We start from the raw sequence: 11,866 nt of genomic DNA on the forward strand, positions 1-11,866 counted from the left end.
CACTGCCATGTGTGGGACAGACGGTGCCCACGGCCGGCCAGGGCAAAACCAACACAAACAAGCTGCGAAGGTGGGAGAGGAAACAGAACAAGATGGCCCTATGGGCCTGGGCGGGGGAAGGCCCCATCCTAGACTTCTGGGACTCTGTGATACCCGAGCGAGTTCACTTTCCAAAAGGGAAATTTGTTCACACAATTCCTGGGTATGGGGAGCAGTGGGCTCGATAGCTTCTGTGACAAAATGTTAGCAAAGGATCGGGACTGGTGGGGGAGGTGATCCCCCAGCACAGACCACATTCCAGGCTGCATGCAGAGGCTCTGGCCGGGCCTGGAGCCGAGCTCACAGGGGCCCCTCTCTGCTGTTTGAGGAGAGGGTTCCCCCAGCCACGTGGGGCTGGGGTCCCATCCTGGGGCTGCCCACGTCCTCAGTGCAGGACAGCATCACCGTCTGCCTTGCCCACAGCCAGAGCCAGCCCTGGAGGGAAGAACCACCTTCGGTCTCAGCCCCCCACCGGCCCCACCTTCTCCTCTGTGAAACGGGGCGACTCCAGCCACCTCACAGGATGGCAATGAGGCCTCAGGCCGCCTCGCACCCGTGGGATTCAGGACTCAACTCACTGGCCCGGAGATGCCCTAGTGTGAGTCTCCCCTCCAGGTCCTCCCTTTCCACAAGGACCCACGTGAGCCGAGCAGGGCTTTGCCCTCCCCAAGTCTACTGATGGCCTCCACGCTGCGACCCCTGCTACCTCCTCCCCTTGCTCCCTACTGCGGTCAGTACTGTTCACGAGCGGCGTAGCAAAGACAGCTCTGAAGGGTCAGGGGCTATTCTGTCCCCCAGGGGCCGCTGGGCCATGTCTTGAGACACTTGGCTGTCACGGCTGGGCTGGGGCAGGGTTTCTGGCATCTGCAGGGTGGTGCCCCCACCACAGAGAGGGGTCCAGCCCAACAGTGACAGTGCCACAGCAAAGTCAGTGAAGCCATCTGAAGAAAGAAGCAGGTGGGAGCCTGTGAGTTCCCCAGAGCGGGCAAGGGCCAAAGGCCTGAAGATAATTTATGCTGGCCCCGGCATCTACTTCTTCTAACTGAAGCCAGCAAGGGGCCGGGGTCCCAGCAAGGGCGCCTAGTGTCTCAGGGCCAGCAGTGTGCCTGCTGGGACCCTACTGGACACTCCCACCAACCCCACCCACTCCCACTGTGCAAATGAGGACAGGAAGCCAGTAAATGGCCCATGGGTGCAGGGCAATACAGTGCTGTTCCCTTCAGGGGCCTGCTTCAAGGCACCCCCCCCCCAGGGCCCCAGAAGTATCGTGAGGAAACCTGCCATGACCAGAGCTGGATTGTTACAGAGGTTGTGTTCTGTGCCTTCCACGACCTCCCCTCTGTTCTGGGTTTCGCCCTGGGTACGAATCCTCCGGGCTCGGACCTGACCCTGAAATCTGGCCCAAGAACAGAGCACTTACTCCAGCAGCCCCTCAGCCAGATTTCAAGTCTTTCAAGGAAAGGCTCCCCACTTAGCCCGAAAATTAGTCCCTACTGTCTTTGTATTAGGCTCTCCAAGGAGCAAAAGGAGATGAAAGATCACAGGGACAGGTCTTTCATGACTCGGTATTTTGAGATCTGGGAGTGAGCACCTAGAGGAATGGTTTATACCAGGCTCTCTCCCCTCTGCACGGTGGACAATGGGGACGCATGGTTCTCTGGGTGGGGGCCCTCCTGGGTGCTGGAGGGTGCTGAGCAGCATCCCTGGGCTCCCCCACCCCGGCCCCACCACTCAAGGCCAGGAGCAAGCCCCTCCCCAGTGATGAAAACCAAAACTGCCCCTAGACAGTTCTGCCCAGTGTCCCCCAGGGGCAGGGCTGCCCTGGTGAGACCCCGTGCTCTAGAGTAGTTTCAGCCTCTGGGGGAGACAGCCATGGTGGCACATGCTGGCTACGAGGGAAGGTGCAGCGGGCAGGGGAGGGAAGGATGCCACTACAAAACTTGTAATGATTAATTACTCTGCCACGTCCTGTTTGGGCCCCAGGTCCCCAGTGAAAGGGACACCGCTGCTGGATCACGTGCGGACCTGGTCAGGGCATAACGCAGGAAACACCACCAGGTGCTAACGCTGGCAGTCTTGGGTCTGTGCATTCGGCACATCTCACTCACTGTGTCCTCAGGACAGGCCCACGGGGGACCTGATCAACCCCATTCGATGAGGGCCGTGCCCACTGCACAAGTCCGTGAGCCTCTGCATCTGGCCCAGCTGGCTTTCCCTGTGGCTGTGCAGGTGTCAACATTCCAGTGAGTGAGACGGGCCCCGCAGGCCCAAGGCCACATGTAATCCTTTGCACTTTGGCCCCAGCAGAGACCACAATGACCAGAGGCCAGGGTGGGGTCAGGGGCTCACTGGGAACCCTCACCTCTGGGCATGGTCTTTCCCAGGCTCAATGCCTCACAAGAAGACCCCCTGGGTAAGAGGCAAAGGGAGAGGAACCCGGAGACTGGCTTAGGTCCAGGCCTGGGAAAGGCCACCCTTGAAGTGCCACATGAGAAAGGCTCAGCCGAATAGCAGTAGCCGCCTGATTTCCCACTTGTATCAGAGCCCAGAGGCAGGAGGCCCTTGCTTACCTATTCCTGCTCCAGCCCACAGCTCCCTGGGTCCAAGGGTTTTATAGGGATGCTTAGTCCCACCTACAGTTCCTTCCCTGCCTCTCCCTCAGCACCCTTTCCAGAAAGGGGCTGCCAGAAGGAGCACACAGACAGCCCCTCCAGCAGGGAATCTCCTGCCATCCTGACATCTGCCCTGGGCCTGCATCTCCCTGAAGTGGACAGGTCAGCTTTACCGGCCAGACCGCAGCCCCCAACATAAAGCTGTGCCCAAGGAAAACTTGGAATTGGACCCTTCCTCCCACTAAAACACAACAAAATACTACAAAAGCAGTTCTAGCAGGGTGTCTGGGGAAACGCAGGGGTTCTAGGGTGGGAGATACCTGGGTTTGCACCCCAACTTCAACCCTACTAGCCATGGAGCTTTGGCCAAGCCATTTCACCTCTCTGACCCTTGGTCTTTTCATCTTTAGAATGGGACTGACACCACTGCTGTAAAATTAGGTATGTTCTCTGAGAAGCAACCAGCAAAGGTCCTGGTTCAGAGCAGGGGCTCCACGTGTGGGGACCAGTCTGGCTGGCTCAACCACAGCACATATAGACCCCCCCACACTCAGTCCCTGTTCCTTCCTGGGCACTGCGCAGCGGGGATGGAGAGCAGGGTAGCTGTTCTGCGGCCACAGCCACTGCCCCAGTGCCCTCCTGCTCCCTCTGTGGGACTGGGGGTCAGACAGGACCTTCTGCCACTGATCACAACAACCCCACAAACACACTGCCCATACAGTTAAAAAGCACTATCCTCCCACAAGGAGGACTGTCCACAGTCAAGGTCACCTGAGGAATAGAAGCCATTGCCAGGAGAGCTCACAGACAGGCTGAGATAGAAACACTCACGCTGGCCTCCCAACTCACCCCAGGGCCAGACCTAGACCTTTGAGGGGTGACCTCCCACCCTGAGCAGGGTCTGTCCCACTAAAGGCAGCCAGAGATAGCACCACCCTCAGCTGAAATCAAAAGCCATAGAAGTATGTAGAATGGAATGACATGTTAATAAAAAAATTTTTTAAAAAGCCACGGGAGGTGGGAGCAGGTGCTGGGAGACACATGTGCTTTCCAGGGGCCTGGTGCATGCATCCACCCATTCACTCATTCACTCATTCAGCACGTATGCTTTCATGTATCCACTCATTCACTCTGGCACACATTCATTCATTCACTCAGGTTCACTCATTCATTCATTCTTTCTTTCTTTCAGGCAGGAGTACATCCACTCATTCAGGCTGCATGCATCCATCCATTCATTCATTCACTCAGGTTCATACACCCATGCAACTGATGCTTACTCTCTATGCGCTTTGTGCAGGCTGTGTTCTCAGTGCTGGCCGCTGAGCCGAAAGTTCAGGCTGCTGCCCTTATGAGCTTACAGCCTAGAGGGATGAGAATCCAACTAACACGGAATCTTCTAGAGCATCAGCTCTCTCACCTTTTCCCTGTGACCACACCTGAGATAGCAGCAGCAGCAATGAAGGCAGTTCTCACAAGGGGGGCTGGGAGAAGAGGGAAAGTAGCTCTGTCTCCACCCTCTAGTGGGAACTTCAGCTCCTGCCAGAAGTGAGCAGAAGCCACTGCTGGTTTTCCCTGGCCCCTCTTGGTGCTGCAGGCCCACCCTCCTGTCTGACATCGTGAAACATCCAAACTCTGAGTATGTGTAGGTATGCAGCAGCCCGGGAAACAAAACCCCCTGGAGCAAGGGAAAAGCACTGTCTTAAGAGTGGTGACTCTGTGAAGGATCAGACCGAACCCCTCAGGGCCCTAAGGTCCTCACCCATCTCTGCCCCCGTGTGCAAACCTGCAGGGTCCGTCAGTGCACCCCTTCATGGGCAGCTAGTCCTAGACTGCAGCTCTGAGCGTCAGAAAGGGATTTCTCAGTCTGTCTCATGTGGCTCCCACCCACAGGTCAGAGAGGCAGGGCAGTAGGAAAGGAGACCTGGTAATCAGAGCCCAGGATTCCTCCCCCATAGCACGGGTGACTCCAGGGCTGGGTCATTCTCTGGGGTGGGAGCATCCTGGGCACTTTGGGATGCCAAGCAGCCTCCCTGGGCTCCCCCCACTCAATGTGATGCTAGGAGCACTCAGCCCCACCCCGTGCAACAACCACAAATGTCTCAACATTGCCAAGTACCCTAGGGGCAGGATCATCCTGGCGGGGGGAGGCGCTGGGTAAGGGGAATCCTTAGGGGTAAGAATTGCTTCCCCCAGCTCCAAAGATCAAATAGAACGAAGTCAATCTCTTCCACTTCTCAGTCCTTTCCCAGTCCTCAGCCCTCTGCCAGCCAGCCCTCACCCTTCCACCCAGCTGGCGTCTGTTCAGGACCAGATCCACCCACCCTTTAGGGGCTGGGTCATCAAGCAGATGCAGCCCGAGCCCCTCCCTCAACGGGCCCACGTCTGCTGGAGGACAGGCTCGCTGAGGTGTCACAAGCAGTGGTTTCCCAGCAAATATGATCTGGGGGAGGAGACATCCCCATGGAGGAAGAGCCTGGGCAAAAAGGCACAGGGTGAGAAAAAAACGTCGACTGTAACGATAAAAATGCACAGCTATTTGGTGATACTGTAAGCCACGGATTGTACACTTGGGATAATTACTTGATATGTGAATATATAATATATTAAAAAAAAAAAAAAGGCACGGGAACCCGGCCAGCATGCTGCTTCCAGGAGCCACCCAGTGGTTTGGGGAAATTGGGGGTGTACAGATAATATTGGAGAAGCAAGAAAGAAGGAGAGGTGGAGGCTGGGGGTGGAGGGGCAGGTATGCTGGGCTGCACCCTGGGGAAGGGGATGGGGACCTGGGAGCTGGCACCCATCAGGTGTGTCCTCAGGAGCCCAGTGAGGCCACAATGTCGTGGGGAGACTGGGGAGGGCGGGGGCTGCCCAGAGCAGGTGAGAAAGTGCCTGGCCCTGGTCGGGGGGGTTGGAGAGGAAGAGCCAGGTAAGGAGGTTAGAGGGAGAGTTACTGGGGCGGTGAAGCTACCTGTCAGGGTAATGGGGGCAAGCTGGAGGAAAGAGCTCTTTAGGATACTCCACCCAAGGGTGCCTGACTGCAGCCGGCCAACGTGCACAGAAGACGTAGAGGAGGCTGCAGGGAGGGGTGGGCTGCGGGCAGTGTGCAGAGGGGAGGCACTAACCAGTACTGAAGTCGCAGATGCAACTGGAGGGCCGCCACACAAACACCTGCAAGTCATGCTCAGGGTGGTGGGTTAAGACCTGCCTGACTGCAAAAAGCCTGAGGGTCCACCAACAGCTGCTGGAGTAACACCACCTCTCCAGACAACAGAGTATCATTCAGCCTTAAAAAGGAACAAGCCCACAGGGAGGGAGCTCGAGGATGTGATGCTCAGTGAGACATGCCAGACACAAAAGGCCACAGATTGTCTGACTGTACTGATATGAAACGTCTGGAGCGGGCAAATGCATTGAAAGGAAGCAGACACATGCCAGGGAGTGCGGAGATTGAGGACTGAGGAGTGACTGCTACTGGGACTTCTTATGGGGGCACAGAAAGTTTCTAAAATTGACTGTGGTGTTAGTTGTATAACTGAAATACTAAAAACCACTGAATTGCACACCTTAGAGGGTGAATTGTGTGGGATGTAAATTATATCTCAGGAAAGCTGTTACCTACCAAAATGAAACAGACAAGGAAATAAAATGATAAAATAAGGGCCAGCGAAGGAGACCAAAGGATTAATGGAAAGTACTAGACAAACCAGGCGGGCGAGGGGTGTGCGGAGGTACTAGTTCTTTGAGGGAAGACCATTTACTAAGAACTCGGTAGCTGAAGGACTAAATGAAGCAAGAACAGGTAATGCAAAGGTGTGTCATTTCATTTCATTCACAAGTGAGGAAACTGAGGCAGTGGGAAGCAGTCATTGGCCTTAGCACAAAAGGCCTGGGGCTGTGGGGAACACACACACACACACACCCCCAACTAGAACCTACTTGCCATATGCAGGGGCCTTTGAATGGGTGCTGAACAGACCTGCAGTCCATGAAGGATGGAATCAGCAAGACCTGAGCCTGGCTTGACACCACCTACCGCCCACAGTCCTGCCGCACCCCATGGCAGGAGGGCAGTGCCCAGTGGAGCTGACAAGACAGAGGTCACGAGTGTTGGCTCAACACCCCCTCCCTTGCTCCTCAGACACTTTGTGGGATTAACAGACCAACATACCATCGACCCATCATCACTCACTGCCCATTTCCATAAGTGTCCTCCAGCTCCAGCCTCGCTTGGGGCCCTGTGCCCAGCTCAGAGACAGGGTGGGGAAACTGGCAGCCATGGTCCCTGCCTTCACAGGGCTCACGGGCTGGAATCTAGCCCAGGGTTTCCCATAGGACACAGCCAACGCTGGGACTGGACCATTCTCCGTGGTGGGGGCTGTCCTGGGCACTAGAGGGTGGTGAGCAGCTCCATCCACCTGAAGCCAGGAGCAACCCCTCCCACAGCTGCTACAACCATAACTGTCTCGAAACATTGCCCGGTGTCCCCAGGTGGAAGAATCACCGCTGGCTAAGAGTTACTGCTCCAGAAAAAAAGGAATCATCGTGGTGTGGTGATTCTGCCAGACCCTAAAAGAGTAAGTCCCATGATTTCCACGCATGCCCGGAGCCCCACGACTGGCCCTCGAAAGAGACTGACTTTAGATCCTGGTCCCTCCAAGTGACAGAGGAAAAGGTTCCCAAAATCAACCCCATTTTCTGTGCCTCCCGTATGATAGAAGTTCCCACTATACAAAACCCATCCCACCAGAAGCCCCCCAAAATTGCAGATTTGTGGTTGAAACAGACCAAAGTTTGAGAACGCTCGCAGGCACCCCCAGTCTATTTCTCTCTTCTGGTGACTTATCAAGCCACCGCCACCATCACCTGACACCTCGATGCTGAGATTTCACTCAGGAAAAACCCACAGAAGCCAACTGGCCTGCACAACCACCTGACGCGTCACTCCCTGCCACAGTAAAGCAGTCATCTTCAGCAATTGTCACCTGAAGACCAAGGTCCTGGTTTGGGGAGGGGAAGAGTCTGTGCTCTTAACAGAACCCCCTGTGATCTCATGTGGTCACTGCAAAGTGCTGTGCCGCGGATGGGATGGCACGCTTGCTTCCACACTCTGATTCAGAAGGAAACACTCCAGTCCAGCATCACCAATAACAGAAGGGGCGCTCAACAGAAAAGGTCATCGTGGCCCATGAGAAATTCTGCATGACTGACAGCCCAGGATGCATTCTGGAAATGATACAAACCATGCTAGGGATCAAACCCAGTGTAGATCATGAGCTTTCAGGGACCCTCCAGAGAGACCACCCAACCTCATTCATTTCAAAGTCCCTCCAGCCTATCCCAGATCTGGACTGGGATGGCTGTGCATGTGCTGAGTGGATGTTGAGTCTTTCAGGAAATTGTCCTCATTGAGGGGTGTGGAAGGTGCAGCCTCACCAGCAAGACGGCCTGAAGGGAATGCTGGTGGCGAGCCCAGGAGGCTCCCAGTTCAAGGGCACTATGTGGGTGACGAGACCGGGGACATACACAATAGGTTTAGGCTGGACCCCTAAACAGCACCAGGGTTCAGGCTTCAGGCAGGTCTGGACTGAGGTGGAGAATCATAAAGGAAAATGGCATTATTTGGGGTTACGTTTCACATTTGGGGTATGGTGTCTCAGGGGCCAGGTCTGTGTTGGAAGACACAGATTGGTTCAGAGCAGAGTATCAGGTCAAGATTACCTGGTCTGCCAAAAACAACTCTGACCTAAGGGGAAGTCAGGGCCACAATGGGGGTGGGGGAAGGGGAGAATCATGGCCAGGGATTTGGGGGCATAGAAAGATACCCTAGATTTTGGTGGAGCCAGTGCTGAAATGGGAGAGGCTGATTTTGCGTGGATCATGGCTGGAACAGGTCAAGCTGGGGCTTGAGGGGGGAAGCAGAAATCAGGAGTGGGGTGTCATGGGGCATTTATTTATACACCTGGAGGCCGTTAGCTAAGGGGCAAATACAGTGGTGAACCCAGACAGCCAACATCACGAGACCTAAAGGCTGGTTCAAGAGCTGCAGGGCTCAGATTTTATTTTACTCTGGTGAAGGACTGGTTCACCTCTGGGTGAGTCTCAAGATGCTCAGCCATCAGGGGCCGTTTAAAATTGGGGAGAACCTCATTAGGAAGGCCTGAATCTGGAAGACCCTGGTTTGACAGGTCCTACTAAAATAACACAGCTGGAGGTTGGGGAGGGGGGACCCCTAGTTTTAGGAAGCAAAGCTCGACTTGATATTTTTAAAAGGACGGTGGAAACTGACTACGAGGGGCAGGTCATCGTCGATTTTGAAGGATGTGAAGGCAGAGCTTGGTTTTGGAAGGGGTCCTGGGGTTTTAAAGGAAGGGGGGATGTTGGGGTCACCCCGGGCCTAGGTCGGCCTAGGGGACATTCTGGACGGGTGTGGGGGTTCTAACCTGTTCCTGGAGAAGCCCGAAGCCCCGCCCTCGGCCTCGGTTTCGGGGGACCCCGGCCGAGCCCCGCCGCCTCCGGCCCAGAGAAGGGGGGGCGGATCCCAGGACTGCGGCCTCCTCACCTGGCTCGCTCCCGTTGCCCGCAGGTTCCGCCGGCCCCGCCTCTCCCGGCGCCGCGCCGCGCCGCACCCGCCTGCAACCCCGCAGCTCCGCCAGATCCCGCCGGGGCAGCTGCTGTCAGACTCCCGGGTTCCGCGGTCCTTAATATGGCGGCGGCCGCACCTCCGCGGCCTCTCGGCTCCCTCCCTCCGCCGCGCGCGTCCCCGCGGCCACGCCCCACCCCACGTCACGACTTGCGCGCATGAGGCCACGCCCCGTCCCGTGCCCGCGCCGGCGCTCTGAGCTCCACGGCCACGCCCCGCCACCCACACGCCCCTTACGTCAACGACTTGCGTCCCTGCTTCCGTGCACCGTTCCGCCTCCGCGCCTCCGGGCGGTCACGCCCCCAGGCCTCACCCCGCAGAACTACGCCTGCGCCGGTAGGGCATCTCGGGAGGTCAGGACAGAAGCCGCAATTCGAATCAAAATACAGGAAGCGCGGGACCAAGCGTTGCCGAGGGCAACAACTACCGGAACCGGCGGGCAGCCGAGCCGAGACACCCTCGAATGTGGGGACCTTGCTCTGCTCAGCTTAGGGCGTGGTTGTCATTAGGGCGCTATCGCTGAAACGGACACCCAAGCATAAACCTGAAGCAGATATATAACGCAATCAGCCGGTCATGCCACCTGATAAGCGTGTTAGATAAAAAAGCTTATAGAAAAGCAAGTAGCTGAAAATAACAATGGCAGTGAGCTAGCATCTTTATTTAATATTTTCTTCTTTGCACATGGCATTCCTTTGCAAACCCAAACTGAAAACTTGTTTTCTACGAGTTTCTATGAGAATATATTGCCCCCAGCTATAGGACACCAAGGGAAAGAAGTTCAGACCCTGATTACTTAAGATTATGAAGTTCTGCACATAAGGAAGTAAACCTGAGAAAAGCAAGCCGTGACCAAAGAGTCACGAAAATAAGAATGTTTACATGATTATGTTTTATTTTCGTTTTAGCTAGAAACCTCTTTCCTCTACCTGTAAAAATCCTAAATCACATCTCACTTTGAACTGGTTTGGGGAAGATTCCTTCAGTTCCTTGCTGTGTTCTTGCAATAAAATCACCTCCTCACTGAGAGACAGGTTTCTCCTTTGTAGCAGCCAGATGGGGCGCGTCCTTCTGTTGGGAAAAAGGTGGAATTTAAGGACAGGTGCATGAGTCAAAGAGAAACTCGATTGCAAAGGCTGCTGAGGACAGACATTCATTGCTTCATCAAACATTTATGGCGCTGCCACTGCCCTGAAGATGGAGAAGGGAACAAAAGGGCTCAAAATGACCGCTCAAAAAAATGAACAAAAGGATGCACGCGACAATGTGGTTGAATCGTGAAGACGTCATGTTGAGTAAAATAAGCCAGACACAAAAGGACACACATAGGGTGATCTCACGTCTATGAAATAAATAGAATAGGCACCTTCATGAAGTCATAAACTGGAATACAAGTTCCAGAGGCTGGCTGTGGGTGGGGAATTGGGAGTTGAGGCTAGGTACAGAGTTTGTGTTTGGCAATGGATGGTGGTGATGGAGGCAAAATTCTGGAACTGTAATTAACACCACTGAATTATATATTTGAAAGTGGGTAAAACTGGAAATTTAGAGTTGTTTATTTTACGTTACCAGAATAAAAACAAAAACAACATACCGCACAAAGAGTGAACCCTGTGGGCTATAGTTATATAATTTAATAACATTGTTTCATCAGTTGTAACAAAGGTACCACATTAGTGCAAAATAGTAATAATAGGGAAGACCCTGTGTGTGGGTGGACTGTATGTGGGAACTCTGGGCTTTCTGCATGAATTTTCTATTCACCTACAACTGCTGTAATAAAAAATGGGCAAAAGTTGATACTGCATATCATTAGTATGTAGGGAAATGCAAATTAAAACCACAGTGAGATACCAAGTCACACCCACTAGGACGGCTGTAACAAAAAAGTCTGACCATTCCAAGAATCCACAAATGTGGAGAAATTGAAACCCTTATATGCTGTTGGTCAGGTTGTAAAATGCACCCAATGTGGAAAACAGTTTGGTGATTTCTCAAAACGTTAAACAGTTACTGTATGACCCAGCAATTCTACTCCTAGATAGCTGAATTCCACCTCTAGGCAAAATAAATAAAACATATGCCCATGCAAAAACTTGGGTGGGAATGTTTATAGCAGTGTGACTCAAATAAAAAAGTGGAAACAACCCAAATGTCCATCAGTGGATGAATGAATAAACAAAATGCAGTCTACACACACAGTGGAATATTATTCAGTATAAAAAGGAATGAAGCATTCAAACAAGATGAAACCTAGTTGAAATTTGAAGTCATTATGCTCGGTGAAAGAAGTCAGACAGACACAAATGAGCATATACTGTGTGACTCCATGCATATTAAATGTCTAGCATAGGTAAATCTATGGAGACAAGGTAAATTAGTGTTTCCCCAGGAGGAATGGGGAATGACTGCTATGGGATTTCTTTGAGGGGTGAGATGTTCTAAAATTGACGAGATAATGGTTGCACAACTCTGAAAATACTGAAACCACTGAATTTACACTTCATGTGGGGAATTTTATGTGATGTGAATTGTATTTCCAAGTTGTTATTAAAAAAAACAACAACAAAAC

At 53.4% G+C, this 11,866-nt stretch overlaps 1 protein-coding gene across 2 annotated transcripts in view; it reads right to left on the reverse strand.

Moving 5' to 3' along the window:
* Positions 1-9,409, reverse strand: part of FZR1 (fizzy and cell division cycle 20 related 1) — a 38,020-nt gene extending 28,611 nt beyond the window's left edge. For both annotated transcript variants that reach the window (XM_077121182.1, XM_077121181.1), the window contains exon 1: positions 9,214-9,409. The gene's annotated coding sequence lies outside the window, so the exon portion shown is untranslated. The remainder of the gene's footprint in view (positions 1-9,213) is intronic.
* Positions 9,410-11,866: the final 2,457 nt, after the last annotated feature.

This window comes from Tamandua tetradactyla, chromosome 11 (genome assembly GCF_023851605.1).
Source record: "Tamandua tetradactyla isolate mTamTet1 chromosome 11, mTamTet1.pri, whole genome shotgun sequence".
NCBI lineage: Eukaryota > Metazoa > Chordata > Mammalia > Pilosa > Myrmecophagidae > Tamandua > Tamandua tetradactyla.